The following is a 7,500-nucleotide window of genomic DNA, read 5'->3' on the forward strand; positions in this document are numbered from 1 at the left end:
CCAAGGCCTCGACCATCAATGGCACATGATGACGCATGGTGATGGCACATGCATCGACCATCATCGGCATAGGCTGCCCTTCGGTACGGGCACTTGCCTCGACCGCCATCGGCACAAGCTGGGCCCTGGTGTGGGTTGTTGCCTCGATCACCAGCGGCACATGCTGAGCCTTGGTGCGGGCGGTTGCCTCGAGCACCATCGGCAGACCCTAGGCCCTGGTGCGGCCGGTTCCCCCGATAACCATCGGCACACGCTGGGCCCTGGAGCGGCCGGTTGCCTCGATCACCATCGGCAAAAGCTGGGCCCTGTGCGACAGGTTGCCTCGACCACCATCGGCACACGCTGGGCCCTGGTGCGGGCGCTTGCCTCGACCACCATCGGCACACGCTGGGCCCTGGTGCGGCAGGTTGCCTCGAGCACCATCGGCACACGCTGGGCCCTGGTGCGGTCGGTTGCCTCGAGCACCATCGGCACATGCTGGGCCCTGGTGCGGGCACTTGCCTCGACCACCATCGGCACACGCTGGGCCCTGGTGCGGCAGGTTGCCTCGAGCACCATAGGCACACGCTGGGCCCTGGTGCGGTCGGTTGCCTCGATCACCATCGGCACACGCTGGGCCCTGGTGCGGGCGGTTGCCTCGACCACCATCGGCACACGCTGGGCCCTGGTGCGGCAGCTTGCCTCGAGCACCATCGGCACACGCTCGGCCCTGGTGCGGTCGGTTGCCTCGAGCACCATCGGCACACGCTGGGCCCTGGTGCGGCAGGTTGCCTCGACCACCATCGGCACACGCTCTGCCCTGGTGCGGTCGGTTGCCTCGAGCACCATCGGCACACGCTGGGCCCTGGTGCGGCAGGTTGCCTCGAGCACCATCGGCACACGCTGGGCCCTGGTGCGGGCGGTTGCCTCGACCACCATCGGCACACGCTGGGTGTCATGGTCAGGCCTTGGTCCTGCCATGACTGACCCTGAACCGAGCAGCGGTCGAGACCGAGCTGGCGGGAAAGTGGTTCTAAGGAATGAAGGCGTGCATTCGGAGCTTTGGAACATGATGTTAACATGTTGTAGGGGCAATGGGAGCCCCGGGCCGCAAGATACGCGGGGAAGTTCGGGACAATGGTCGGACACCTTCAAGCCAAGTATCCTGGCGGGTGCCATTAGTGGAAGCAATGTGCGGGCACCTTCGAGTGGGTTGGTGGAGCAGCGAGCAGTATCAAGGAGCAATGGTGACCAAAGGGAAGGTTACGGGGCCCTGAGTTAGCCGGAGAAAGACCCCGACATGGCTGGGCAGAAAAGTGTCCCCGTTTCAGACATTCTTACGGTCACTGGTAGCGTATTGGGAAAATCTCTAACGCTCTTTATAGGGGGATGCTTGGTGTCAGCTCTCCACCACCCCCTTGGCTAGCGGGCAGGCGGGGGCCTGGCTAGTCTGAAGTGAGCTACTCCTAGGCACTCGTGGTGTCTAGGTGGGCGGGCATCGTAGGGTCACGAGCGTGGCACGATGTTTTCTCGGGTAAGGTAAACCCAGGGACGGTTGGGGCCGGCGGGCCTCGGATCGCGCCTTTGCATTGAGACAGGGGGTTAGACGGTAGAATCCGTTATGCCCCTCGGTTTCCCCTCCTCGAGCCGGAAGGATCATGTGATGGTGTTTACGTATGAGGGATGCCATCGAGAAAAAGGGGCGTGCGGACTAGCGGGTAGGCATGCTGCTAGACCCCTGCGGCCAGTCGGGATGGTGTGCTGCCACTGGGGCAGTCCACCCAAGTCCCCTTGCGGGACCAGCATGATGTAGGGTGTCAATCATGCGTGCGGGCAGTCGATACTGTTGCTAAGGGCCTGAGCCCTAAGAACCGAGTCTCGTGGGACGAAATGAGCCTAGAGGCTCCGAGCTGGGCTGTTGACCAGCTTAGGTGGGGTGCTGGCGTAAACCCAATATAGGAGCCTGCGAATGATGCGGGCGGGCATGATGTTGGGTTCGCACCATGTCAAGAGGCTTCAAGGCCATGAGAACTGGGACTATGCATCCCTATGAGCCTTCAAGGATCGTGGACTGGAATAGGGTTGTCCGCGACGAAAAATGGGCACGATAGAAGGCTGACCTTGACTAGGATTAGTCTTGGTGCCACACGGACGCGTGGTTTCAATAGGAGGAACGCGCGGACCGTGACACTTGGTATCAGAGCCTAGGTTGGCTCAGTGGCGAGAGTTACGCGACCCCATGTGTGGGTCTGGTGATGCGAAATTACGGTGGTGCCAAGCCCGAATGGAGCTATCGAGACACAAATGCAGTTTTTGTGCCTATGGGGGCGCGGGAAAGGGCCACCGTTGCATGCGATGGGAAATATTGGGCCTATGTAAAATGGCTCTCGAGTAGACTCTTGGACGCCTAGAAAAAGGGCACCAGAGTCTAGCCTCACCTAGAAAAAGGTGTTGGCATATGTTGTGGCATGTGATGCCTTTACGGTGAAAGGAACCGTAGTGAGACCGAGATCCGAAAAGGGTCTTACACCACGAAATGGTGTTGTGTCAGGCCACGTGGGCCGAGTGAATCTTGTCCTGAGGGGCAGGAGGCGTCGAGTTGCAAGATTAATTACTAATGTGTGCACTTGATGTATGGTGCAGGTGCCCCAGCGGGGGTGCAAGCCGAAGTATTCGGGTCCAAGCATAAGACTGCTACACAGAAGAGTATGAAGTGGCTGAAGATTGAAGCCACAAGCGAGATGGTCAGTGGACCATGAGCTGCGTTGGTCAGTGGACCGTGAGTTCTTGTGGTCAGAGGATCACGAGAGTGTGTGTGTGAACCAGGATATTGAACTTGTATTGGCCGAAAGGGAAGGCTTCACGAGTAGTGGTGGTCAGTGGGCCACGACAGGATGTTTTCCAGTGGAACAAGAAAGGGAAAACGGCCAGTTGACAAGGCCTCAGTCGTGCAAGTCAGTGGACCTTGAGGATCGAGCGGGTGAATCCCCGAGTCAAACAAATCAGTGGGCTAGAAGTGCTGGTAGATCAGTGGGTCTCCGAGTATAAGCGGATTTTGGGACGCCCTAGGAACTGGGCTGGAATCAAAACTATCGAGCAATAGAACCATCGAGGAGACAGGGTTGCGCATAATGCTGTGCCGAGTTTCCAGTAAAAGTGGGGGAGACCTATCAATTCCCCCCCCCCGAGACTGAGCCAAGATAAAGGAGCTTGGGCGATGGAGCATAGTGTTCAAGCCGGGGGCAAAGACTGAATTAGCCCGCTTTAAGGTGCCGTCTTGGGGGCGGTTGGCCTGAGGGCCACACCTAGAGAGGTGACCTTGGAGGGGCCGAGAGGACCCAAGTTGGGAGATGACCAAGGTGCTTGAATGCCACTATGCTAGGGTCATCATATAGGGTGCCGTATGAGTGCGGTTGACCTAAGCATCACGTCCAGAGGGGCGCATCAGTGAGTTGATGCTGCAAGCGTGCAGTTGGTGTGAGGGGTCACGTCCGGTGGGACGCACCAAATGAGTGGCAAAGCGGTGGTCATTCATTCTACTGAGGGTCATTGATCAATGAGGGCACCTCGAGGTCGCAACCTGACAATGATCAAGGGATGAAGCCATGGTATGACCCATATGAATACAACCAAGATAGGTTAGGCGGTTCGAACTACAACAAAGCTGAGCAACAATGGGACCAATCTACACCAACAATGGACGAGTACTGTGCCTGGTGCCTCATGTGACGGGACCTCGACCCAATCCTTGAGAGCACCAGTGAGAGACATATGAGGAAATGTCAGCTGTGTGCAACAGGATAGTTGGGTGTGGTCTTGGCGTCGATGAGGGCATCGACATAGTAAGTGGGGGAGAGTGTCATGGTCAGGCCTTGGTCCTGCCATGACTGACCCTGAACCGAGCAGCGGTCGAGACCGAGCTGGCGGGAAAGTGGTTCTAAGGAATGAAGGCGTGCATTCGGAGCTTTGGAACATGATGTTAACATGTTGTAGGGGCAATGGGAGCCCCGGGCCGCAAGATACGCGGGGAAGTTCGGGACAATGGTCGGACACCTTCAAGCCAAGTATCCTGGCGGGTGCCATTAGTGGAAGCAATGTGCGGGCACCTTCGAGTGGGTTGGTGGAGCAGCGAGCAGTATCAAGGAGCAATGGTGACCAAAGGGAAGGTTACGGGGCCCTGAGTTAGCCGGAGAAAGACCCCGACATGGCTGGGCAGAAAAGTGTCCCCGTTTCAGACATTCTTACGGTCACTGGTAGCGTATTGGGAAAATCTCTAACGCTCTTTATAGGGGGATGCTTGGTGTCAGCTCTCCACCACCCCCTTGGCTAGCGGGCAGGCGGGGGCCTGGCTAGTCTGAAGTGAGCTACTCCTAGGCACTCGTGGTGTCTAGGTGGGCGGGCATCGTAGGGTCACGAGCGTGGCACGATGTTTTCTCGGGTAAGGTAAACCCAGGGACGGTTGGGGCCGGCGGGCCTCGGATCGCGCCTTTGCATTGAGACAGGGGGTTAGACGGTAGAATCCGTTATGCCCCTCGGTTTCCCCTCCTCGAGCCGGAAGGATCATGTGATGGTGTTTACGTATGAGGGATGCCATCGAGAAAAAGGGGCGTGCGGACTAGCGGGTAGGCATGCTGCTAGACCCCTGCGGCCAGTCGGGATGGTGTGCTGCCACTGGGGCAGTCCACCCAAGTCCCCTTGCGGGACCAGCATGATGTAGGGTGTCAATCATGCGTGCGGGCAGTCGATACTGTTGCTAAGGGCCTGAGCCCTAAGAACCGAGTCTCGTGGGACGAAATGAGCCTAGAGGCTCCGAGCTGGGCTGTTGACCAGCTTAGGTGGGGTGCTGGCGTAAACCCAATATAGGAGCCTGCGAATGATGCGGGCGGGCATGATGTTGGGTTCGCACCATGTCAAGAGGCTTCAAGGCCATGAGAACTGGGACTATGCATCCCTATGAGCCTTCAAGGATCGTGGACTGGAATAGGGTTGTCCGCGACGAAAAATGGGCACGATAGAAGGCTGACCTTGACTAGGATTAGTCTTGGTGCCACACGGACGCGTGGTTTCAATAAGAGGAACGCGCGGACCGTGACACTGGGCCCTGGTGCGGCAGCTTGCCTCGACCACCATCGGCACACGCTGGGCCCTGGTGCGGCAGCTTGCCTCGAGCACCATCGGCACACGCTGGGCCCTGGTGCGGGCGGTTGCCTCGACCACCATCGGCACACGCTGGGCCCTGGTGCGGCAGCTTGCCTCGAGCACCATCGGCACACGGTCGGCCCTGGTGCGGTCGGTTGCCACGAGCACCATCGGCACACGCTGGGCCCTGGTGCGGGCGCCTGCCTCGACCACCATCGGCACACGCTCCGCCCTGGTGCGGTCGGTTGCCTCGAGCACCATCGGCACACGCTGGGCCCTGGTGCGGCAGGTTGCCTCGACCACCATCGAGACACGCTGGGCCCTGGTGCGGCAGGTTGCCTCGACCACCATCGGCCCACGCTGGGCCCTGGTGCGGGCGGTTGCCTCGACCACCATCGGCACACGCTGGGCCCTGGTGCGGGCGCTTGCCTCGACCACCATCGGCACACGCTGGGCCCTGGTGCGGGCGCTTGCCTCGACCACCATCGGCACACGCTGGGCCCTGGTGCGGCAGGTTGCCTCGAGCACCATCGGCACACGCTGGGCCCTGGTGCGGCAGGTTGCCTCGACCACCATCGGCACACGCTGGGCCCTGGTGCGGGCGCTTGCCTCGAGCACCATCGGCACACGCTCGGCCCTGGTGCGGTCGGTTGCCTCGAGCACCATCGGCACACGCTGGGCCCTGGTGCGGCAGGTTGCCTCGACCACCATCGGCAGCCTCGACCACCATCGGCACACGCTGGGCCCTGGTGCGGGCGCTTGCCTCGACCACCATCGGCACACGCTGGGCCCTGGTGCGGTCGGTTGCCTCGAGCACCATCGGCACACGCTGGGCCCTGGTGCGGCAGGTTGCCTCGAGCACCATCGGCACACGCTGGGCCCTGGTGCGGCAGGTTGCCTCGAGCACCATCGGCACACGCTGGGCCCTGTTGCGGGCGGTTGCCTCGACCACCATCGGCACACGCTGGGCCCTGGTGCGGGCGGTTGCCTCGACCACCATCGGCACACGCTGGGCCCTGGTGCGGGCGCTTGCCTCGAGCACCATCGGCACACGCTGGGCCCTGGTGCGGCAGGTTGCCTCGAGCACCATCGGCACACGCTGGGCCCTGGTGCGGGAGCTTGCCTCGAGCGCCATCGACACACGCTGGGCCCTGGTGCGGCAAGTTGCCTCGAGCACCATCGGCACACGCTGGGCCCTGGTGCGGTCGGTTGCCTCGAGCACCATCGGCACACGCTGGGCGCTGGTGCGGGCGCTTGCCTCGACCACCATCGGCACACGCTGGGCCCTGGTGCGGCAGGTTGCCTCGATCACCATCGGCACACGCTGGGCCCTGGTGCGACAGGCTGCCTCGAGCACCATCGGCACACTATCGGCCCTGGTGCGGGCGGTTGCCTCGAGCACCATCGGCACACGCTGGGCCCTGGTGCGGCAGGTTGCCTCGAGCGCCATCGGCACACGCTGGGCCCTGGTGCGGGCGGTTGCCTCGACCGCCATCGGCACACGCTGGGCCCTGGTGCGGGCGCTTGCCTCGAGCACCATCGGCACACGCTGGGCCCTGGTGCGGCAGGTTGCCTCGAGCACCATCGGCACACGCTGGGCCCTGGTGCGGGAGCTTGCCTCGAGCGCCATCGGCACACGCTGGGCCCTGGTGCGGCAAGTTGCCTCGAGCACCATCGGCACACGCAGGGCCCTGGTGCGGTCGGTTGCCTCGACCACCATCAGCACACGCTGGGCGCTGGTGCGGGCGCTTGCCTCGACCACCATCGGCACACGCTGGGCCCTGGTGCGGCAGGTTGCCTCGATCACCATCGGCACACGCTGGGCCCTGGTGCGACAGGTTGCCTCGAGCACCATCGGCACACTATCGGCCCTGGTGCGGGCGCTTGCCTCGAGCACCATCGGCACACGCTGGGCCCTGGTGCGGGCGGTTGCCTCGAGCACCATCGGCACACGCTGGGCCCTGGTGGGTTTAGGCACATCTTCAAATTTCTGCCGTGCCAATGCCATTTTTATGGCTTGTAAATTCATACAATGGTCCCCTAAGCCTTCACGTGAAGTTTCGTTGGAAGATGACTCGTTTTCTATTTTTCACGATTTTCGAAACTTTTTGCGGTTCGGGATTTTTTAAAATTTTTTTATAAGGATTTTTGGCCCCAAATTTTGTAGGCATGATCCTTCTATTTTTGTTGGCATGCACAAAAAAATTCAGCTAAAAACTCGAAGTAGAGAAGATTTTGTGACCGTTTGAAAAAAGTGTCCCCATTTCAGACACTTTAACGGCTACTGGTAGCAAACCTGTAAAATCTCAAATGCTCTTTAAGGGGGTGTGAATTCTCAGAGGTTTGATGAGGGATAGGGGGCCAACACAAGGCCAAGTACCA

The sequence above is a fragment of the Durio zibethinus genome, unplaced genomic scaffold (assembly GCF_047325235.1).
Source record: "Durio zibethinus cultivar Kanyao isolate XHJ-2024 unplaced genomic scaffold, ASM4732523v1 HiC_scaffold_402, whole genome shotgun sequence".
Classification (NCBI taxonomy): domain Eukaryota; kingdom Viridiplantae; phylum Streptophyta; class Magnoliopsida; order Malvales; family Malvaceae; genus Durio; species Durio zibethinus.